The sequence below is a fragment of the Montipora foliosa genome, chromosome 2, assembly GCF_036669935.1.
Source record: "Montipora foliosa isolate CH-2021 chromosome 2, ASM3666993v2, whole genome shotgun sequence".
Taxonomy (NCBI): domain Eukaryota; kingdom Metazoa; phylum Cnidaria; class Anthozoa; order Scleractinia; family Acroporidae; genus Montipora; species Montipora foliosa.
This window is the reverse complement of record NC_090870.1, coordinates 55,158,456-55,168,934: the sequence shown is the minus strand read 5'-3', so window position 1 is coordinate 55,168,934 and position 10,479 is coordinate 55,158,456. Positions and strand designations below refer to the sequence as shown.

General features: G+C 38.4%; 1 pseudogene; it reads right to left on the bottom strand.

The window, feature by feature from the left end:
- Window positions 1–254: 254 nt before the first annotated feature.
- Window positions 255–10,479, bottom strand: part of LOC137991829 (parafibromin-like) — an 11,819-nt pseudogene continuing 1,594 nt past the window's right edge.

The window sequence follows — 10,479 nt, the reverse complement described above, 5'->3', positions numbered from 1 at the left end:
AGGCCTTTGTCTAGAGCTCGGTTTTCGAAAGGGCTAAAAGTGACCAGTGAAATCATTTCACATGAGGCATCTTTCTAGGCGCACAAGCATACATGATTGTCATTTTTGAATTACGTTTCAAAGGAAGAATTTTTAAGAGTTTGAAGCAAATTCACAGAAAGTTGGATCATCAGTTAAACGAACGCCTAAAATTTGAAGTAATGTATTTGCATTTTCAGATAATTCTGTACACTTTCCCAACAACTTGATGGTCATTCAATGGAGAATACGTTTTATTTGTAACCTCGCATAATAGAGGAATAACTACTTAGAATCGATTAGACGAAAAACAATTCGATCCACCCTGTAGAAATCGACCGATCCCAGTGGTCTTTCCATAACAAAATGGGAACGATCTCTGCGTTCTAAAGACCGGATTTTCACCTAAAATCAGGCTTAACCCTAACTCTAACCCCTCGCATACATAATCTCTTTAGCCAAGGGCTAGCAACGGTCCTGCGCGCATTTTTAGAAAGATCCATTAACTTTAAGAACCATATCGTCCGTGAAAACGCCTAAAGCCATTTGAACACTTGGGACGCTTGTCTTTAGGCACGTTGAAATAACAAGTTAAACATGGCTTCAAGGCCACGAAAAAGGTCTCGTGATTCCTTTAAGCCGCGCACCGTGCCATGTTAACAAATTATGTTACCGATGATCCACCCTCCTACATTGCCGTTTCACCAAACTTTACTCAGCTTCCAATTGCTTTCGTTTGATCATCGAATGTAAAATATACCAATTATGTGAAGTGTGACACCACACCTAGTCTGTTGCGGGTACAGTTGAGAAAGAGATATATATTATGTAATTACATAATTATGTAAGGAGAAGGATTAAAATGGGTAAACCTGCATGGTTTGATTCTTAGATCTCTGTCATACAGAGTCCCTCCTTTTACCAATTCTGCCGTTGCAGTAGCCGCTTCTTTACAAACTCCCTAAAAAAGAGCTCAAGCAAGGACCACGACGACGGCAACGTACGAGAATGCTGTCTAAAAATATTATTATTATTATTATTTCTCGTTTTTGTAGTAATTTCGCAATTATTCCTAAGTCATTCCGCGTGTACAGCGTGGATCAACATTTCAGGAATAAGTGCGGCTGTTTGGAGTGAAAATCGAAAATTTATCGTCAGGTGCTCGTGTGCTCCACTTAACCATAAATTTGGTCATTTCAGGTGGTTGTCAGGAAGAGGACAGATGGGACACGTCCGAGAATAGGGAGCTTAAGGTAAGTACGCGCGTTTTGAGACGCGGACGGCAACCGGAAGTGAGCTGTTTTCCCTTTTAACTTGTCTTCACACAACCACATTTCCATTTCTACGTATCTTATCACCATTAATGATGATTGGTATAATATCTGGAAGACATCACTGTCCTAGCACGCGAAATGTTCTCTTCCGGTTGCCGTCCGCGTGTCAAAAACGCCCAGGCTTAAGCTCCCTACGCGTACGCACGTGCGGGGATTGCAAAGTTTTTGTTTCATGGCGTTCTCGTTGCCGTCGTCGTCGTCCTTGCGCAAGCCCCCTTCATAAGCCTCAGGACAGGAGGTCGATTAACCGGAGCCTAGTCATTTCCCACATCTCTACTTGAAGCTACCATTTTTCAAAAATCTTTTCCTCGACCCTCACAGCTTTTCTGCCAAGTATTGGTCTTCCGGCCAAACAATGCACAAATTACGCCAAATTACACTAGAAAAATGGACGACTTACATGAAAATCAAGAAATAACCAGGTCTAAGGAAACTGGCTACCATTGTTTATCCCTTGTCAGACGCTCGTGATCTCCTTCGTACGGTATTAGTAACAAAGGCAACAATTTCAGTGGAAAAAAAGGTTTCGTCACGGCTACGTCTTTATGTAGTAAGTCTGAACTAGTGTTTCGTTTTTTAACTTACTGTCGACATTAATTAACATGAGCACAAAGAGAATTGTTCATGTCGCTGCAAGCTCAGGTCTTCGCGGGCTTTGTTAATGATTGAAATGACTTCCGTTCCGCACATAGACATTCGTTATCCGTGACAATAGAGCATCAGTAGTCCCATTACACTGATCCCGTAGTAGCCTCAATTTGAGGATATTTGAGCTCAGAAGCGCAGGTGTGGTTTGTGCTTGATCATAAATCTGCCACAAAAAGAAAGAAAAAGATTAAAACTGAACCAAAAGTTGCTGATAGACGGACGATTCACTCGATATGTACACTTTAAAAGAGAAGACAAAAAAAGTAGAAAATCTTGAACCTATTGATTCTGGAACAATCGAAATAGGCCCTAAATTGCTCGTTTTAAGCAGATCTTACTCCATGTCGAACAGAATTGTCCAAGGTTTGAACCCAGGAATGACATAATTGAAGGAATTTGATCCTCTGCGTAAGTACTTTTATTTAGGACTGATATTTCAACAAGCTTGAGTGGAAGTCAACTTCAGAGTTAAGTAAAAAAATGAAATGAAATGAACTGAAAGTCAGGAAAATCACCACAGTCAAGTACTGTAAATCCTCCATTAAGCCCCCTGCTTGGAGGCTGTTTCAAGCACATTTGAGGGGGGAGGGGGGGGGGCTTAAAAAAAAGGGGGCCTTATTAAATTCAGCGAAAGGCATTACCGGTAGAAAAAGAAAAAAGAAAGAAAGAAACTAGAGTTAGGGCCTGGCCAAAGGGGAAATATTTGGTCACCAAACATGCTGATGTTAAAGTGAGTGGCCAAACGGTTAAAACATGTTTGATATAACTCAGATCAAACTCCACAAGCAAAGAACTATGGGTCATACAAACGTAAACAACACGTGGATACAAGCAGCTGACACGCCACACATGTTTGATACGGCTGTCTGAACGAACAATACTTTGGCCATCAAACACGAGAACAAACGAAATGTTTTAAGTTGTTTGATCAAATGTTTGATGGCCTTTCAAATTTTATCAAACACGACCAAACGCGATCAAACACGGCCAAAACGGTAAAATGTTTAGTCACCAAATAATGTTTGATGTTTGTTTGTTATTTATTTGTTTGAGAAGGTTGACGTTTTGGCAGATATTCAGCTGATGTGGACCAATACCCACAAACCCATACATTTACAAAGGACAGCCACAACACCGGGAAATTCATCCCCTACTCTTCTCGAATAGTATGTGGGTTTTTTAACGTCCCACAGGAAACTAATGAACATAGAAGATATTTGTGAGACGAGGCCTACGGTTTATAGTCCTTATCCGAGAAGACTTGAAAGTCTAACCATTTGCGGACTTTCTCCTCAGTTATTTAAAGACCCTGAGTGTTGGTCCGGCCGGAGTTGAACTCACGACCTCCTGCATGGCAGCCCGGTGCTCAACCAACTGAGCCACCGGTGAACGTGGTATCCCTGTCACATGTATTTGTAATACGACACTGCTTTTGGAAGTAATTGAGAAAATCGTCGTTTTGCTTCACTGTCCCAAGAAATTTTGTCCACGATTATATTTTGGAAAAATTGTATAAAATTACCTATAACATATTCACTTACTTGTCAAGAATTTCCCAGAATCGGATGATACAAGCTTTATCCAAATGTCTTTTATTTCGACTGATCTAAAGTTGTCAGATGAAACGTATATTAACAAGGACAACTCTGCAACACCACACAAACGCCGCACAATTTTCAATATTTTGAAAAGAAACTGACGTACTGTTAGAATTTGCACATCCCATTTTTGAACATTTGGGTCCGTCTTCATCTCGTCATATTTTAGATAGAAACCCTTGACTGCAACACAACAAATTCAAAGTCAATCTCATTAAAAACAGAACTACACAAGCTGTTTCCTTTTGTTTGGAAATCGAATACATCATGGCAGACTAAGTAAACAAGCTTTGGGAAATAACAATGATAACAATCATATCAAAATAGTAAAAATAATGATTTAGATAACAATTATTAACCCTACTTTTTGAGAAAATATCAACTTGTGAGGTGTATGGCCATCCTTTGAACTGCCATGCAGGCCCTTGCACAAAAACTGCTACAACACGACTCCTGTGGAAGCAAGCAAACGCTGGCATTATTTCTGTGTACCTGGCTTGGTAAATACCTTATTGTTCTTGGTGAAAGTTGCATTATTTCTGCTTGCACATGAATAATGCTGCTGTATATTTTTGCATTGCGAAGTGAAAGAATGGCTGCATTCCAGGGAAGTACAGTGTGTAAAGTTAATCACTAACATACCAGTCATTGTGTTGAAGACGGGCTGCAATCACTCTGTATGGAACAGTCACTGTTGTTGGTGTAGCTCCAGGTGCAGCTTGGGCCTGGTGAATCTCCTTCCTTCGCTGAATAAGGACCTCATTCTCACGTCTCACACCCTGTGCCTTCTTCTCCTCAGAACTCACAAACCTTAAAGAATGACAACAGTTGGTGAAAGTAGCATAGAACAGGTGATTGCAGTGAGTGAAAGTAGCCTACAGCAGATGCTCTCAGTTTGAGTATTGCATGTAAGAGCACAATTGAGAGTTCTGTTAGCTGCTTCCTTAGGTGGGACCCTCACATGACTTCTGCTAGCCCAAATAAATTTGAATGGTTTCCTCACAGGCAGTTGTTAAATGAATTTTTGTCCCTTGGCCCTTCTAATCCAAAACAATTTCTAAAACTACATATTTTTTTTCCAAGTTAGCCACCTGTTTACACCAAAGTGGGTAAAGTTGAAAAGTCAGGAATCAAAGTGTTAAGACTATGACATCGCATAATATATATATCTTTAGATGATGTTCAAGAATGTATTCAATAATTCAGATTTGGTCTGACCAAAATTGCACAGGCCTTGAAAAAGATTGAAAAGGAGAAGCTCTCTGGATTACTAAGAATGGGGCCTTTCGGTATGAGGTCGTCATTCAATTATTAATGTACAATAAGGAAATAGTCTTGAAATCTTGCAGAAGGTCCTAAGCATTGAACAGTGATATCAGTGAAGTTGCACCAGCAGGAATTATTATGATTGGTGTTCGAGATTCTGGAAGGAAACAAACAATACCAAAATCTGGCACATAGACACTTTGAATCTCTACACAGCACACAATTCATAGATTTCCTCAGCAATCCGTTTAGTTGATGCCAAATCTAACTGCAGCACTCCCCACCCATCTAAACGTCATAGAAAAATGATGGAAAATATGGCTCACAGTTCCTGCATTCAATTAGTGACAAAAAAAGTAACTTGTAACATATTAGTCTCACCTCGTTTCGCAGGCTTTTGTGGGACTAAAACAAAATAAAGAGTAAACACAATGAGATGGTTGTGTCAATGTTATTTTTCCGATCTAGGCAGTAAATGCTGTACCATATTACAATGTCTCACTGTTACTGTAAGTGATTAAAAATGTTGTAGTATACAACCTTCCTTAGATCTTCTATCATGAAGCACATCGCAAATGAAAAAAAAAAAAAAAAACCTTATACATCTAGGAAAAATATCTGTTCATTTCAATAAACTTTTAGTTTAATTTTGTTGGTTAAAATGTTTTGCACTACAAAAAAAAAAACAAAAAACAAAACAGTGGGCCTGGACACTTGATGCTAATGTTAAATTAGAACTTTGCAATATTCGAGACAGTTTTGTATCACATTAATTTATAATCTGTCTATCTTCATCCTGAGTTTGTGAATACGATGCACTAATGCTGCTCACTTGTAAACGTCAGAGGGCTCTTCAATAACTTGACACTGGCTTCAGCTATCTTAAACACTTTCGAGGTCTTGGAGACTTGTTAGGTTGTGTATGAGGAGAAGGACTGGGTAACACTCTTTTGGCAGGCTTTTGAACTCCTTCCTGGAAAATAAATTGAAACAATTGTCAAATTTGTAACTCTCATTCATCCTCTTTAACATTTAGCAGGAAGCTGAAGCTACATTTAATTTGTAATAGAGTTAGACACAGTTCTTTTTAGTAGAATTTAACTGACCAGTGCTCTTGACGTAGAACAACAGAGACAATAAAATAATTAATTTTGTTACACACTACCTTCACAGATTCCAAACTAAGACCATGGTATGTTCCCATTGTGTCAATTTTGAATCCCTCAGTTTCTGTAGGGAACAAAAACATTGTTCATGGAGCATAAAGCACACAATTTATTTAACATAAACTCTCTTTGTAGTAACTGTTATTTGGCAACACCCTCATTAGCTTGCATATGAGACCTAGCACCCACAAAACGACCTTGTGTTGAAGCAAATTTACCAAATAACGTACCACAAAATTATTATTTGCTGTTACACAGTCACGATTTGGTTGGTAAAAGGTAAGTTACCTTCTTTCCCTCTAAATCTCTCCTGATCATATCTGTTGTATGGTCCTGGGGTAGCTGGCTTTTTCTTGACTTCCTGTGCAACAAACATGAATGACAAAGAAATAAAAATGATGAAAAGTTAATTGCTCGAAAAATGTCTACCACTGACAACACTAAAAAGGGAGACTGCCATCTTAAAACGTACTGGTGTATTAGCAAAAGGGTCTTGATTCTGTAAGTTCTTGACTTTTCCTTCATCCTGAGCTTTTACTGATTGCAGTATGGCTAACACATTCTTTAGGAATTGCTGCAAAATAAAGCAGACATTATGGAATTTATTCTCAGAGTATCTCATCAATTGACAAAATGAAACAAACATGCATCATGCCCAAATGAACATGGGAAAGAAAATATTTACTGGACTACCTCAGATTACAAGATTGGTTAACCGTCTTTTACATGACAACATACCACTGGTAGTTACACATCTCAGTATAAACAAGACTTTTGTTAAACCATTTAAAGTTTCTACTTTTCCTGACTGCTTACTTTTATCCCCACATATCCATGCTGTCCTTTCATGTTTAACCATGAGGTCCTGAGAAAGGACCTCCGGTTATCTGGACTAATCCCAGAGGACGCAAACAACCACATTTTATGGAGAAGGGAAATGCATGGCCATGCAATGTCAGACCCGCGGTTCAGTGGATAACTGACATCATGAAGGATAGTGAGTGAGTGAGTGAATTCCCTCACCTTTTTCTTCCTCTTTTCCATTTTATTTCATTTTAGCACAATTAATTTTTAAGCAGCTCTACTTTTACCTTTAACTTCAAAAGTATGATGTTGCACAAGTAAATGCCAACTTTCAAAAAGTGCTGGTCAGGGTTTTCTGGCACATTTTACTTTCGATGTGTAGCACAATCACCGTACCCACTTGGGGGTGACTCAGAAACATTTCCTGATTTATTCAGTTTAACGTCTTCAATGAAGCTATATTTTCGCTGAATGCTAAGGTTATCCTTGTTGATTAGCATACAGGGTGTAAAAAGGGTAAGCGACTTTCCTTTCTTGAGAAAACAAAGGAAAAGGATAGAAAAATAGGCAAATTTTGAGTGTAACGCGTAACACAATTTTCAAATTGAAAGTCTTCAAAACCATTTTTCATAAGAGAGAACAATTATGTGGATTAACGGACAATAACCAGTGATAACACGCAGTAAATACTACATATGAGCCAAATTAAAACAGTTCAAGTTTATTAAAACACATTAAAAAGATTCAAAATTCCGTAGTTTCCTTACTGTAACGCTGTGTTTTGGAATTCTGGCGCTCACTAGGTTATAGTTTGAAACAAGTCTTCAATTGATATCTGTGGCTTCAAAACCATCTCAACTAAATGCTCATACCTTGTGCTTTAACATACAGAAAAATTAGTTTGAGGGATCCACTACGAATGGAGAAATCACTCCTCAAAACAGTCGCTACGCTTTTTCTGTTCCGCAATTACGCAATAATATTTTTCGAGACCACTTCTTTCAATGTTGCTCCTGCTCCAACCAAGGCGTAAGTGGGTTCCAACCAAGCATTTTCTGAATGCTCACAAGTTCCACTAGCTATTTCCACAGTTTCGTCATCGTAGCTTTCAGGGTAGCGAAAATATTAGCCTTTGACTGAGTCGCTACGTTTTTTTTAACATGCCGCGCCATATTGAACCTAGTCTTGAGTGCCAGTGAACATCACAAATCTACATCGCAAAGAAGCCATGATTTCCATGTGCTTCACAAGGCTTGGTAACCTTTCCTCTTTGGATATTATTGGGAAGTCCACAATGTCTTTTCAGGGGCAATTTTCAGGAAATTGAGAGAGACATCTGACCCACATCTGCTCTGACCTCAAATTGTAAAGTGGAGCAAAAAAGTGGAGCAGAAAGCCGGCGTTTAGGGTGTCAATAGAACTAAATGAGGGGATGCTATCCTCCATGTAGTGAAAGGTTTCTGTTTTTACTTTTTATTTGCCTCAAAATTGACTATCTGTATGAAAGACCACGCCTGCAAGGGTTCATGGGTAAATCAAAAATTCAGTTTTAACGGACGAAACATTAATATTTTCCGAACAATTAGAAAGATATGTAAGTCTGGATGTGAAATAAGCCAAAATAAGTGATTTTCACCCCAATAAACACAATTTCACAATTTTTAGGTATGTTACAGAAATGGGTACCGTGATCATGCTACTCATCTTTCCTGAGTCAATTTCATGCACATATTTGCCAATGATTAACACAAACCTTTCCAGAGCTCTGCAACACAGAGGTCCTTGTTCGCAAAGGCCGCTCACGACTCACTATGTCTCTTGTAACATCAACTTCTGCGTCTACAAAAAACCTTTGTTCCTAATAAAAATTTTAAAAAATTACAGTACAGTATTTGGAGATATATTAAGAAAGCTTCAATTCAAAACAATGCAAACAAGAAGAACAAAGGCAAGAGAGAAACTCAACTGCATAATAAATTAATATCATAATATTGTTACACATGTCATGTATTATTATCATCATTTTGGAGTTGACAAATTATTTGTCTCCTCCTTCCTCTTGAACTGATTTTTGGTACTTATCAAAACCCCAGCTTCCAAATCGTCATCAACTTTAATCGTGGTTTTTTTTTTGTAAGACGCTTAGCCTTGATGGCTGCAATCTTCTCAATTGACATGGCAACACTCAAAGACCTACTGTAGCTATAAAAGGTTTTGAGGGTAAACAAGCTTTCCAAACTAACAAACGCTGCAAAGTCACTTGATACATGATCATTGTCCACTGATCAGATGGCATACAAGGTCAAGAGAAATTACACAATCTGGTCACTACATTCATAATATGTCAGACATCTACAGTGTTATATTGATATTAGTATTAACCCTTTCACCCCTAAACCAGCCATACTTGTTATTTTACTCTGTCTAACCCCGGATGATTTTATTCATCAGAGGGGAACCCCCAGGAGTCAATGGGTTAAAGTCAACGATTTTACTCCTTTAAAAGAAAACTGTACCTGATTTGTTCATATTAGCTGAGTGGTAACAGTCCCCTCCTTGTGACCTTCAAGCCAAGCCTCCAACCTTCATGAATCCATGAATTGAAACTGATGAGAAGTTGGTACACAAGGTAGAACAAGCATTGCATATAATTATCACTGTCAAATATAACATCTAAAAACATTCTGCGTCATTAACCAGTTTCAATTGACAACTGGACTGGATGACCAGGCTAAAATTGGGTGTGCATCACTGAAATTCTTAAAAATTCCTCAGGAAACACAAAGGTGACACTCATCTTAACATTAAATAATTATTATTATAACTTTGAAAAAAATAATTGACAAAATTACCTTATCAAGCGGTAGCTGTTCTGTCTGCAAAAGATAAGCACATGAAACATAGTTTAGCTTTGGTAACAAAACCAAACTGACTTGAAAAAAAAAAAATGACTCAACTGCCTTTCATGCTCCAAAAAGTCACCGGAGATAAAAGCAGTTTCCATCTACTGTCAGGCCACAGGCCAAGGAAACCCATTCACAGGCTATTCATTTCCACTGGTTTCTGCTCCTAACTACTGTGCTCACCCAACCATCACTTGGTGATGTAGTATGACTACCATACCAAGGTTTACAAAACAGTACCAACACTTGCTCTTAAATTCAAGAAATTTTTGATCAAACTATACATGTAGCACGATACTCTGACCTCAACTCTTGGTTTCTTTAACTCCCCTCCTCCTGAATCATCTCCAGATCTTGAATCATCTCCAGATCTTTTTGCTGTTTTTTCAAAAATGCAAGTTATCCAAGATAAGTAAGCTACTCTTAGACTAATACTATAAAATCTCTGATGTGCCTTGTTTCTGAAACTTTAACATTTTACTAAAACACTACGCCAATTTACTGGAGGGTAGGTGCCATAAAGGTAGCAAAAGAGGAGGCAGCACTCTCCTCAGCAGCAAGGACGTCACCACGACAACTGAGCCAAAGTCCACCTCCCAGGCACCCGTCAACACATCACTGAGACCAGTGTGTGGAATGTAAATATCCACCACTAGCCACCGACACTGAGGTGAATAGTTTTAGTATATACTAAAACAGTGACACAATAAATTATTATAGCACAAAAAGATGATTTTAACTT